Source organism: Falco biarmicus, chromosome 7, assembly GCF_023638135.1.
Source record: "Falco biarmicus isolate bFalBia1 chromosome 7, bFalBia1.pri, whole genome shotgun sequence".
Classification (NCBI taxonomy): Eukaryota; Metazoa; Chordata; class Aves; order Falconiformes; family Falconidae; genus Falco; species Falco biarmicus.
Window position 1 is genome coordinate 35,667,118 of NC_079294.1, and position 13,295 is coordinate 35,680,412.

Sequence of the window (13,295 nt, forward strand, 5' to 3'; positions counted from 1 at the left end):
GGAAATAAAACCTTTTTCCTACTGTAGCTCTTAAAGTTAACAGCTGTTCTGTTTAGAGTACTTCCCCATAGACCATATGCATAACATATGTTTCATCAATTGGCTCATAAAAAAGCAAAACATGGTTTAGATTTGCAGATATTACTGGGTATTCTCTGCAGTAATTCATGATTTTAAGCATTACTGCGTGTCAGTTTCTGCTCTGCAGATCTTCATGTTATAATGACAGATTATGTGTTTGTGTGTGTGCATGTTTATGGATGCTTTGGAGCGATGTGAGTTTATCTGCCAGTTAAAAGCCTAGCTATGGATAACCCCTACTCACATTCACTTGTACCCTTGGGCAGAAACTGTAATAAAAACAGTGAACTGACGAGAGGAGAACAACAAGTAAGAATAGTGAAAGGCATTTCAATAAATAATGAAACTGTTTCAGCTGATACCAGTTCATGACACGATCCTTGGGGTGCAGGATTTGGTGCTGATCCTTGCTTGAGAGCACTATTTAATAAGTATTGCATTTTTTATTTTACTTCTTTGTATAACAATCTTATTTTGGTTTAAACAGTAAAATGAGTATCCAAAGGAGCTATTCACTTCCAGACTCACTGAAGCCACAAGTCTGTTTAAGAATGTGCATCTTTACAAGCAACTAGAGAAAAAGAGCCAAATGTTTAGCTAATTTATTAGGTAATTCTTTGTCAAGTTACAAACAAAACTGCAGGAATGTGTAGGAATGTATGCAGAGCCTGTGGCAGCATTCTGACTGCACTTCATGGTGTACCACTCTCTCATCTTTGCTTTCCACTGCAGTAATCCCAGGACACCCATTCTTGTCTCCACACTTCTTCATAAAGCTAGTAGAGCCTGGCTTTCAGGAATGCTGTTACATTACGGTAAGGAGCAATGACTAATTCATTGTATTTATTCTATGGTATTTTAGTTATAATGTACCATTATACGGTATATTAGATATTTATTTAAAGTGATTTTCTGTTTCCAAGCTGCCAGGTGTGCAGCCAAAGCTGCATTCTTCAGAAACAAATGTATGGCTTTAAGGATTTTAAACCCATCACTTTTCTCAGAGGGTCAGAGAAGATGTTGATGTGTCTTGTGCCTGAGGTCTTACCTACTGCAAAAATCTATGTCATGTTGGAGTTCTTCCACATAAAGAAGATAGTGGCAAGAACATTATTGCAATGTGACACAGGCCTTAATTATGATGAACACATGGGATGAAAAAAAGTGATAGCTGTATGAGCCTTGGGCTGGCTCAGGAAGAGATTATGTTGTCTGCTGTTGCCATAACTTAATTTTTTTTGATTTTGTAACTTTACCTAGGTGCTCATCAAAATAATTATATGGTCATAGTGAAATTAAAGGAGTAGAGACTTCAACTGAGCTACTGGTAAGGAGTGAAACATTTTGCAAAAAGAAAAAGAAGTCATGTGAATTGGGTAGAAAAGGAGTAGTACCATTCCTGCGGGCCACACGAAGTAAGCTCATCAGGCTTCTAGCTTGAAGCTGTCACTCTGATGACTGACTGTTTGATGCTCAAACTTTCTAGCCACACAGGTTCAACTGTGGAAATGGAGAAATTGCTGGAGACAGGATATTGCTTAGACTCTGCTTAAATGGGCTGGGCAAAAAAAAAATCACATTTATTTCTCTGAGTAAAGAAGTAAAATGGCCTAGGAAAGAAAGTGTGGAATTCTGAACTTTATGATCTTATATTAATTCTTATTAATTGCAGATCATTTTAATATGCAAGTGAATTCTAATTAGAGTTAACTATCTAAGCAAGTGCAATTTCACAACCAAATAACAAAACTAAGGCTAGACTATTTACAGTACTTTGCTATTTAATATTTTGTTCTGCCTCAGGAATTTTTAAATTCACATTTCCTGTCACCTTTTGACATTTTATTCTTAATAATTACTTGGGTAGAAGAAAAATTAAACTCCCCTCCCCTTCCCCCTTGTAATTGCTGTCTTAAAATAACTGTTTAGCTAAATGCTCTCTCTTGAGAGTCAAGATACTTCTCGCTAAGAAAAGTTTGCTCTGATTTATCACACTCCTGTGGCAAGGCTGGTTTTCCTCTCTAGGTTTATACTTGCACTTGAGTGCATAAGGTCTGTTCTTGCAGCGAAGACCTGTGCCGAGCCCGATTTATGTCCCAGCCCTGCTCTGTGGTGCCTGACCAGCTCAGAGCCAGCCCTAGCAGTCCTGCTCTCCCTGCAGCACTTGTCACAATAGTAATCCTGGTATTAGTCTTATTGCTGTATTATCGTTACCCTGTAGGCTTTGTCTCCTGGCTACCCCAGTTCACATCTAGGGCTCTTCCTCTTGTTGAATTTGATCCTTATAAACATGTCCATGTCCAATGTGTGTATGCCTTTATATTCTGCTCTCCTTACCTCTTAAAGCTATTCAATATACATTGAAACATCAACTGGGATATTGATTGGAAAGATTCGGTAAGCTGGCTGAAAAAAGGCTAGTGTAGTACAGGGAATAAGCATAATGCACTTGTGTTCTGTGTGAATTAGTCCTTCCTTTTTAATTAAAAAATATCTCCACTCTTGACTTTGTAAAATCTCATGTTGGGTAAAGCTATTTAAGGTTTGGTGGTGGTTTTTTTCCCCCTCCAATCAACCCCAGCCCCTTGAGAACATTGTGAGAAAATTCCTATAAGCTCTTTTCAAGGGAAAGCAGGGAAAATTCATTTAAATAAAATGATCTGTTCAAACATCCAGCCCCTCAGACCCTGCTAAATAGCATTTTTTTGGCAGTATCCCAATTCAAACTGCCATAACCAAGTATAATGACTATATTAAGTAACTAGTGCGAAAAAAGTCTAAAAAAGAATAGAGTCGTTATGGAGATTGCTTGAACAGAGACAATTTTGCTTCCAATCCTGTTAATATGTTACTCAGGTCTCCTCTGCCTCCTAATGCGGTTCTCTGCAGAGCTGTTTTGGTGGTTGTTGTTGCAGTGTTTTTTAATATCGCTTTAATTGTGGGTCTTCGGAATTGCTGAGAAACCCTGGGTGGAGGGACAGGCAGGAGTATGCTAGACAGCTGGTGTGATGTGTGCTGCATGGCTGGCATCACATGAGGCTTTGCTAGATATGGTCACTTTTGATCCTCATATCAGGGCCACTGTTTCTACCGACTAGTGTTTGAGGGGTAATCTCTCCTGGTATAAAGCAAGGCTGAAGAATGGATCTCTCTATGTACTGATTAAGCTTTACTGTAAAGGAAGTGCAACGCTTCCTCCCCATCTGACTGCTGGGATCAAATCCAAAAAAAATGAAACACAGATATATTTTTATGAAAGGATTTGCTCCTACAAGCAGATAGGAAACTCACTGCTGTATGTTCCTTATGCTGCTGTTCGGGGGAGTCACTTGAGCCATTGCCTCCAGAGTTTGTGCAGATGAGAGAGACTCTACCTTCTGGTCAAGAGAAATGTGATAACCTTTCTTCTGTGTCGTAAGATCAACTGTCTTTCTTGAATCAGCTCAACTCTCCTCTGTGCCATTTCAGAGCTATGCTGGAATTTCATTTGCTTCCTTAACTATTCTGCATTAATACTGTAACTCCACAGTCCTTTATTTCAGTTGTCAATCTGGTTTAAAGGGCTTTGCTGCTGCACAGCAGTTCGTGGCCCCGTCAGCTGTGCTGGCACAACTTCATTGCCATCCTGAAAACCAGGATGGTGAAAAAAACCCTATGAAATGGAAAAAAAAGCTTTGCTTGGGAAAGAGGTCTTTTAAGCTATCTTTGCCATTAAGGAAAGTGTACATGCACTCAATACCTTCAGTATTTCTTCCTGGCATTCAGACATCTAGCTCACAGTCTGAATGTTGTCCTGTACTATCTCAAGATTCAGTTTTCTTTCACCCTAGAGCTTTGCAAAAATTTGAACACTGCGATTTCTTGATACCATTTATCATAGCTATTCATATATTTCCAAATAATAGTAAGCCTCTAAGGTATTATTTCACAGCAGCTTATAAATATTAATATCCTCTTCAGCAGAGGCTAAGGCAGACCTTCCCTTATTTATATGTCTAGAGTGTCGTTGTCCAAGTCTAAGCTAGTCACCTTCCTGACTTCCTTCAATCAACACAGAGATTTCTTCAAACTATGAAATTCCTCATTGTACAGTGATTGTCAGAGGAATGGTGCCTGTTTATCTCCACTGGCTGTCAGAGATGTTGAGGATAAAAATGCTTCAGACATTTACATGCTGAATAGACATCTTGCTTTTAGATACTTAAAACTAGGTAAAATGAAGTAACTTTAAGTAACTAGCTCAATGGCATACAAATCATGTTTCGCAGAGGCAAGAACCGAATCCATGTCTCCCAAGACATGTCTTGTAATTCATGGGAAGCTCACTTTTCTGTGCCTGTAACTGTCCCGAGGGAAAAGCAGCGTGAAGGGATTTTGCGACTAATGTGAATCTAGCTGAGACAGGCTTTTAGTAAGTTGATTGGAAATGACCTGTTGCCAGATTTGATGGGAAAACCTCAAGAAATGGAGAATATGCTACTTCCCTGCATTACAGGAGCTCTGTGCCTCTGCATTTGCAAACACTCTTCCCCAACTGAGCAGGTCCAGATCCTGAGTGTAGTCATCGTTCTGGCTTTGTCTAATATGCTGTCTGATATTTAGCATTTTCTCCCTGTAAAGACATTTATACAAATCAGTCATGTCTCCTTTCTACACTGAACGAGTGAGCTCCTGGAGTCTCTTGCTGAGGCAGCTTCTTTACTTCTCAGTCTTACTTTTCAGTTGTCGGTCAGCTTGAGCGCTTTTCCGCACCCTTTTAAAAAACGTAAATATCAGAACATTAGCCACCGTCTTCAAAGTGGATTTTCCCTTCTCTGAAACCGTGACAAAAGTATCGTTCTACCCTATTTACTTTTCCCATGCTTATACAAATACCACCGTTATTGTCTTTGCCATAGCGTGCTGCCGGGAGCTCACGTTGCATTGTTCAGCCAGCCTGCCTTTCAGAGACACTGACCTTTTCTGAGTTTCTGCTTTCCAGAGTACAACCCCCTCTCTCCACTTCCCCCTTCCCATTTTTTTTTATATGGTCTGCAAAGATTTTACGCTTCTAGGTGTCTGTGGGAAAACATATTTAGACTGAATGGGCACAGTTTATGGAAGGCACAGGCCGTTCTGAATAATTTCCTTATCAACATCTAACAATGCTGCTAATCCTTTTTAGCTCATTTTATCAGCAATAATTTTGTTTACTTTTAGGACACTGTTGAAAACATTGATCGATGCTGAGAACCGTACCAATCCTGGGCTGTCCTGATCTAGCCCTTTGAAAAGACTCTTTTGTAATGGAAATAGCCCTGTGCCTGCTACTTTTTGAAGTGTCTTTTTGTAATCTTGCAACCCATCTACTAACTGCTTTTGATACTGTATCACTGTAGTTTTGTAATAACAATTCTATTAAGTGGTACTTGTCATATCTTGCTATCCAAATATATCTACTCAATTGCTTTTGCTAAAGAAATTATGGTTTATTTAACAATTTTTCATAAAATCATGTTGACTTCCATTATTTATACTCCTGTGATTTAGTTTTCCAGTAGCTGAACATCATAAACAATCACTTTGTGATTTGTACAGCCTCTCTTTACCCCATTCTATGCTTGATCTCTTGGATTTGGTACAGACGAGCATTTTTTTCAACCTCTGAGAATTATCTCAACATTCAAAGACATTTAAAATAAACATCAGCTTAACACATTAGTATGTATTTTTAATTTAGCTTGGAGTAGGAAGCTGGGAGTCTGCTCAGACAGTTCTTTTAGGACTCTTAAGTGGAAGCTTATGTAGGCTGCTGTTTTTTCAAAGAAATATTTTTGCAAGTGGTCCCTAAGACATATTGTTCAACCTTGTCTGTAGTTTCCATTGAATTTGGAAGCTGGATTGCAATCAGTAGTAAAATAATGTTCTGGCTTAAAGCAAAGTATGGCACAAGATCTCTGCCTCCTGAGTGAAGACGGGAAGATGCTCATCTGGCTTCTGGCCCATGTGGCAAGGCAAGGACTTGAAGTGGCATGGAATGCCCCAGTTAGGTCAGAAGGCGACATTTCCCAGCACAGGCAACCTACAACAGTGGCTTTGCAAAGCTGGTGTGAGAAGCACGTGACAGTTACAGTACAGTCATGAGGGAGCTGTTTCACATTTAGACAACCCAGGGCCGCAGAGGCAAGATGAAGGGCTTTGCCCCCAGCATTATTGTCCCTGAGTTTTGAGGCACCCCAACAGCAGAAGCACTTAGTTTATCTCTCAGTGTTACACTGAGTGGTTTTGACAAATCCTCTGCAAAGCATCAGAGATGGCATCTCAGTCTGTAATGAGCTTTTCAGTCTAACCTTAACACACTTGATTTGTTTTTTTAATTGTGATGTTTGTCAAGTGACATTTCTCTGAAAGTTAATTACTTCTTATAACTAATTCATTTGATTTCAGACACAGCTCTCTGGGAAAAAGAAAAAATACAAAACCCAAACCAAAACACAAAACTTCCTGGTAAACACATAGTGTTAAAATGAATTATTTTTAATTTGCTCTTTTGGTAATTTGGTTTTTTTCCCCTTCTCTAAGGGATGGTCCTTCAGTCATGGATGCTGAAATCATTTGACAGCTACTTCCTTCCTGCCAAGGGTATATGGAAAGGTAAACTATTCCATGGAATTCAGAAAATGAGATTTAGATGCCATAACCAAATCCCCTCTTATTGTGAAGAGTAAGACTTTGTGACTTATGGGAAGTGTATGTATTTGGCAGGATGTTAATCCCTGAACCAGTCAGAAAAGGAAGGGAAAAGAATGGACTTGTGCTTGAGAAGAGTGCTGGTTGATGCTTAAGGCTTTGATCTTAAGAAGGAACTTTACAGGGACTCTCTTTAATCATAAATTTTGGAAGGAATGGGAAATATTTGTCAGTGAATACTCCACAAAATTAAAGGCTGGAGGCCAGACCCAAAGGCACTGCTCTAGAAAAGTCCATATGCTTTTCCTCCTTTTTCTTGCCTTCCGAGTCCTTCCGTGCTTCATCTTGCTGTTGCTCAAAAGTATTTCTAGGAACATATTTTTAAATTCAGGGAAACTTCTCATCTAATCAGTCTGACTTTGTCCTCAGCTTTTGGTTTATGAATTTTGTTTATGACTTGGTTTATTGACTTTTACTTTTGTTGTATTTCCACATTGTTTTTTTTTAATGTCTCCTTCACACAATGTTGTACATGGCATGTACTCTTGTCTTCAGAATTCACATCCAATTTACTGGTCCTTTTCTAAGACTTCCTGTCATAACATTTTATGCTTTAAGAGTAGAGATATAATTTGCTTTTCAGATACTGAGGTCTGTCTATTGAGAGAAATGTGCTAATGTGGATGGACACTGAAGAGCTGTGTTGATTCTCATTAGTGACAAGAAAGTTGTGTCAAGGCTTTAGACAAAATCTCTGACTGTTAAAAGGGTTTTCTTATCCTAACTTTTAGGTCTAGCTTCGAATCTTAAAAAACATCTTTTCCATTCTGCCACTGCAAAATAAGAGAATGAATACTGTCCCCATGAATGAGTTTACCTATGGGGAGCAAGAGGCTAAACTTCAGGCAACCTGACAGCTAGAAAGTAATGTTGGATGCCTTTGCACTGACCTCAAGTTGCAGCAGACATCAGGGGAGTTGTTCTTAGAGGTAATTAGGTCAAGCACATTCCTAATCAAACTTTGAAATTCCCTTCTGTAACCTGCTGTGCCGCGGAAAAGTCTTGGTATGCTCTAGAATCTAGCTCCAGTAAATGGCTTAAAGTCATCAGCAAAAATACAGCGGGGTTCCCTCTCAATTTACCTGTTATAGTTAGAGGAAAAAATAACCCAATTTAGATATTTTAAAATTTGTTAAAGTATAATTTAATACAGGTAGGTAGGAGGGAAAAAAACACTTTCATTGCAGGCAATGGGAGATCTGTACTATTTAAATCTCATCACAGCCTGTGCTAACTGCTTGTGGGGATAAAACTAGGCACTATTGGAAGGTACAGAAACACTTCCTACCACTCTGGCATGTTTTCAAAGTCCATATTTTCCAGCAGATTAGATAGATACAGGAGGTTGATTCTAAGCGATGTCCTAATTGCTATTTGATAGCTAACAAAAATGCAATTTAAGAGCTGGCATGAGGTGCCATGTCAGATTTTAGATTCTCTAGATCTGTCTTGTGTGAAGATCTAGGCATTCATAAATAATTGACAACCCAGTCAAAACAACATGTTTTTTTAATAGGTTTTCTATGCCAGTAAGAAGACCATTGTGATCAACTTATCTGATCCATCTAGCTCATGCCATAAACGTTTCAGTCAGCAGTTCCTGTGTTTGAAGAATCCATATTTTTTTCTATTCGTGAGTAATTGCCTGAAGGTCCAGCAGAAAGCTGGCTAACATTTAATGAGTTGTTTGTTGCCTAGTTGAAGAAGGTTGAGTCTGTACATGTCCCCTGCATATCCCAGTGCAGTAAGAACACCCTAGAGGTGTCTCACTGCTCCGTGTAGCTGAAAGACATTGCCAGAGCGGCCTGGCTACTCCTTGGGTTTGGCATTTCGTGAAAGCTTTGAGCTGTGATGAGCTGCTCCGAATGGCCATATGAATCTGTCCGGTCTTCCCTGGGAAAGCCTCAGCAGGGGTCACTCCACACCAGTCTCAGTGAGAAGAAAGGCTGCCACTGAATGGTGCCTAGAGTCAGGTCATTGATGTGAAGGTGAATGGGAGCGTGAGGACTGTAGGGGAAATGGAAATGAAAAATGAAAGTCAATCAGTGAGACCTTTAAACTGTATATGTTAATTTTCACTATTTATCACTGTCAAGTGACCAGGGACCTGTTAGAAGTTTAGAATTGAAAACCTTAATGTATTCTTTATAAGAACAAAAGCTCCTGTATTATGCAGCAGCCTAAAGTGTTCCTAGTTCAGGTGACTCAGCTTCTCTATGCATTATTTAAATTGTCCTATGATATCAGTCTACTGCCATGTAGCTGCAATTTATACCACCCTTTTTCAATGGTGTATTTTTACAAATCTCTAATTCTAACTGCAATCATTGGAAACAGTACTACTAATGGACTTCTGCAGTATGCATTCATCTTCATCCAGCTTTGTGGCTATCTCCAGCAGTATTTTAAATGTATAGTAGAACCGATGGTGACTCCTTTCTAATTTTGGAGAATGAAAGCTGGAATTGTATTTGCACTTCTAGTCCAAGACAAGACATTTCAAGAATATCTAACCTCTGTGCTAGGGGATTGAAAGATGTGGAGCAGCATCAGAACAGCAGGTTAAGTTTCTTGAGTGCTCTGTGAATAGGAAGGAAGAGGTGGAAGCAGCACTTTGCAAGTATTCAAACTACCTGCCAAGACAGAGCCCTGTACCCTGACTCAGGCTGGTGTTTAATGTTAATGTGATGCACATGCAGAAAAAAACCTCGAGTTATGGCTTATCTTCAAGCTTCAATTAGAACATCACTGACCAGAAACCATGCATCTCATACCACTTCAAGAACTTCTACATCTCTAGAAAACATGTATTTCTTTTGTTACTAAATAAAGTGGCCTGAACATTTAAAAATATTAAGGAATTCCCTCTAAGGTTAATTTTCCGTTATTCATGTGTTGCTAAAAGATTTTCTTCAAATTACCGCTATAAACCCTCTCTTCTCCATTTCAAAACATAACGGACAAAACAGCTTTAGAATAGAATTTGCTTTCCAGGTTTAAAACTGAAAAGCATTACTATGTCCTCATAACATGAATGAGATGCACAAAATTTATTTTAAAAGAGGATTAACATCCAATAATCTCATTGGGAAATATTATGGTGTCAAAACAGAGTTGATGAGAGAACCATTTTATTGTCGTACCACTTGTCAGGATGAACAGGAATTTCCAAATTAAAGAGCCAAATGTGTGCGCGCGTGTGTGCGTGTGAGTAAAATTCCTTCAGCGTGAACCGAACTTTTTCGTAACACTGGTGTTAATTTCTCTCCTCTCCCAAATGTCATGAAAGTGGGAAAAAGGCACGATTGGCCCTTTCTGTAGTGATTGCAGAGGCTGCCACCTCCTGACTACTGGGAAGAACTGCTGGATAAGAGTCAACTGAAAATCAAAATAGAAAGTGTGTTCATTTTTCAGCTCCTCAACTACATGCGACAGTACTTCTCGATGACATTAATTTTTAGGACCCATCCTCAAAGTTACTCTAAGTTACTCTGTGTATTAACCTGTGCAGGACTGAAAGCACTGCTGTTCTGGCATTTCTAACTATGGAAAACCAAGGGTTAACAAGCACTGAATATGCTCCTGCTCCCTCAGGTTGAGCACAAAGAAACTTTAGTGATTAAATCTGGAAAATGAATGGCCTGAGAGTGCTGAGGAGCTACTTAATGCTCCTGCCTTCTCCAATGCCTGTTGAGATCAAGACAAATAAATGTATTTTGCCCTTTAGGAAAAATTAAAATTAATGTCCAATATGACAGTAATATGGGAAGAAAAAGCGCAGGTGTCATATAAAAACATTGCAAGGATGATCAATCACTGAAATGAACAGAAATCTACTGTTCAGAGGTTATTACATTCCCTAGTATTGCAGTAGTGTCTGGGAGCCTTGTTCATGGACCAGGACCCCAGTCAAGAGCAAAATGCCAGGCAAAGGAGAAAAATTAAGAGATCCTAACATTGGTGGGGATCATTGTAGACCTCAACCACCTAAACATACCTGAGCCAAATCCTACGTTGTAGAATGGAGCCTGGTTTTGTTTGTTAGGAGAACCCTTTTGGACTCAAGCTGTTACATCTGCATCATTCGTTTGGGTTCAGCCTTAAAAGATGACCCTTGCCAAAGACACGCGATTCTCAGGCCTCTTCAGCTGGTGGAAAATCTGGCAGGTTGCTAATATATCAGCTAATAGATACACATTTTGTATGAGCAATGCTCTAAGAGTGATAGGTGGGGGCTGCTGCCTTGCACAGGAGACACTGTCACGGAGATGCTGATGCTTACCTAAGAGTATGGTTACATGGTGGTATTCAGAAGAGGAGAAATTACCTTTTATGTTCTACTTTAGGCACTGTCTCTACGTCTTTGCCTGGATAGAATAATTCTGTGTCAAAATAGAATATGCTGGTAACTCACAGTATTTCCTCTTAGCCTTTGACATCGCTTTGCTTCCTCTCCCTCCACTGCCTCCTCTTTGCAAACAACCAGACCCTGTCACTTTTGACTTAGCCAGACTCAGCCTGCATCCACCTGGCTTTCAGCTGACCCCATGACTCCTGTAAAATATCAAGGAAATGAAGACCTCTTTCCTCTGGTTTAGATTATTTTTGTTGCAAGCCCTCAGTAGGCCTTTATTTTAATTTCTTTCACAGATTCACAGAATATTGTCCCTGAAAGAGTATATGGTAAGAAAGAGAAGTTGTCATCTGCTGAAGAGTCAACACACTCAACTACATGTTACCCAAGGAGAGCAGCCCCATGACTGAGGACCACTTCTGAAAATTTAGCTTTTGTCTCTGTGAGGCATGAAGATCTTGGAAAATCTGGCGCTACAAATATTCAAGCATTAAATACAGAGCGATGCTGAGAAAACACTGAGTTTTCAAAGAGAAATGCTTGAGGCCAAAGGTGTGTTGGACTAGGAAGGACCCTGTGAGTTACTGAGTCCCACTCCTTGCTATTGCAGGCAGCTGTGCTGAAAATCCTAACCATCACACTTCAGCATCCATGTAACTAAGCGGTGGAACTGCCCCTAATAAAAGTGGTTCTTTTGCCTGCTCCTGTCCTCTGGGGGTTTTCAACCTTTGTGTAATGTTCAGGCTAAATTTATTAATGGCTGATGTCTATACAACTGTTATTGCAGCAGCAGTGTCTTTTAGTTTAAATAGCTCTCAACTTCTGCTAAATTTTATAGAAATTTAAGACTGATGAGTTTAGAGCAAGCAGCCAGAATCCCCGCAACCTTTATTCTCTTAGGCTAAACAAGCCAGCATCTTTTAATCTCATTTCAGAAGATAAATTCTTCATTTCCTTGATTATTGTAGTCCTGTTACAGACTGAATTAATCTTCCTTGCATCCGGGTGTCTGGGACTGTATATTGTATTCCAGATTGCCTCATCATGTCCTTGTTCTCCACAAATGCCTCACAAGGGACATCTGAAACCAAATGACTTTTCCAGCTATGATTGACTAAGCAAGCCAGAATTTTCTTCCTTTGTGGAACCTCCAGTGAGAGATCCCTAATTTATAACGGATTTTTTTTTCATTAGTTTGAAGTCATAGCTTTTTCCTGCCTTCTGGTGGGCACATGTCTGAGCAAACTGTTGAAGCACAGGGCCCTTGCTGCTCAGGTAGGCAGTGGAGTAACACAGCCAGTCACTCCAAGAGACGGATTCATGTTCTGTCCGATGCTGGCAGAGCCTGTCTTTCCCTGTTGACTATAGGAGGAACATGGGAATGTCATGTTCCTAAGGTGGGTTACCTGGTTAGGTGGACTAAGTCTGGCCAAAGATGTGAAGTACACACCTTGTAGAGTGTGCTGCAAAATTTCATCTTGTTCTGTCTTTAGTAGATATTCTGATAAAAGTTAGTAACACGTAAGGAAGAAAAGAAAGAAACTTGTGTTCTGTTACATTTCTAACTGTGGCTGTAGCTGTTCCCCTGACAGTCAGTGAATTAGTTTCAACCTAACCAGTACCCCACATTTCTGTTTACTGGATTCTAAGTTACTTTTTCTATTTTATTGGGACAATTACAGAAGAAAACACTTCTATCATGGGAACTGTTCTTCCAGGCCATTCACACCACTATGAGATGAACAATTTCTCATCTCTTCCTCTAAGTTTATAAATTCAGCTTAGGCAAAGTTATCTCTCTTAGATTTGTGGGGAAGGAATGAAATAAAAAATAGGTACTTTTTTACCCAAGTCTCAGTCATCAAACTGGGTGACTTTCAACCAGATTAAACTAACTGCATTGAAATTATAAGGTGTGTAACAGCAAAAGAACTTAGAAAACTTAGGGATTCACTTGTTAGGTTTACAGTGCTATCCACTGCAAATGATTATCCAGCTTTATTTTTTCTTACAATTTCTTACCCAATTAGGCTCATTCCTCAGGCATATGTGTCTGTCCTCATACACCAGAGAATAAGCAGAGGATCTTTACAACTCAAGACTTGAACTAAAAAGCAGGTAAGGCCTCAAG

At 39.6% G+C, this 13,295-nt stretch overlaps 1 protein-coding gene and 1 long non-coding RNA gene across 3 annotated transcripts in view; one reads left to right on the plus strand and one right to left on the minus strand.

Annotated features, from left to right (window-relative positions):
* Nucleotides 1-13,295, minus strand: part of BEGAIN (brain enriched guanylate kinase associated) — a 155,815-nt gene that overhangs the window by 15,007 nt on the left and 127,513 nt on the right. The gene's annotated exons all lie outside the window — the stretch shown is intronic.
* Nucleotides 1-13,295, plus strand: part of LOC130152925 (uncharacterized) — a 61,971-nt gene that overhangs the window by 14,044 nt on the left and 34,632 nt on the right. The window contains exons 3-7 of the long non-coding RNA XR_008823149.1: nt 814-896; nt 1,342-6,714; nt 8,327-8,443; nt 11,461-11,716; nt 13,195-13,282. This is a non-coding gene — a long non-coding RNA (uncharacterized LOC130152925). The remainder of the gene's footprint in view (nt 1-813; nt 897-1,341; nt 6,715-8,326; nt 8,444-11,460; nt 11,717-13,194; nt 13,283-13,295) is intronic.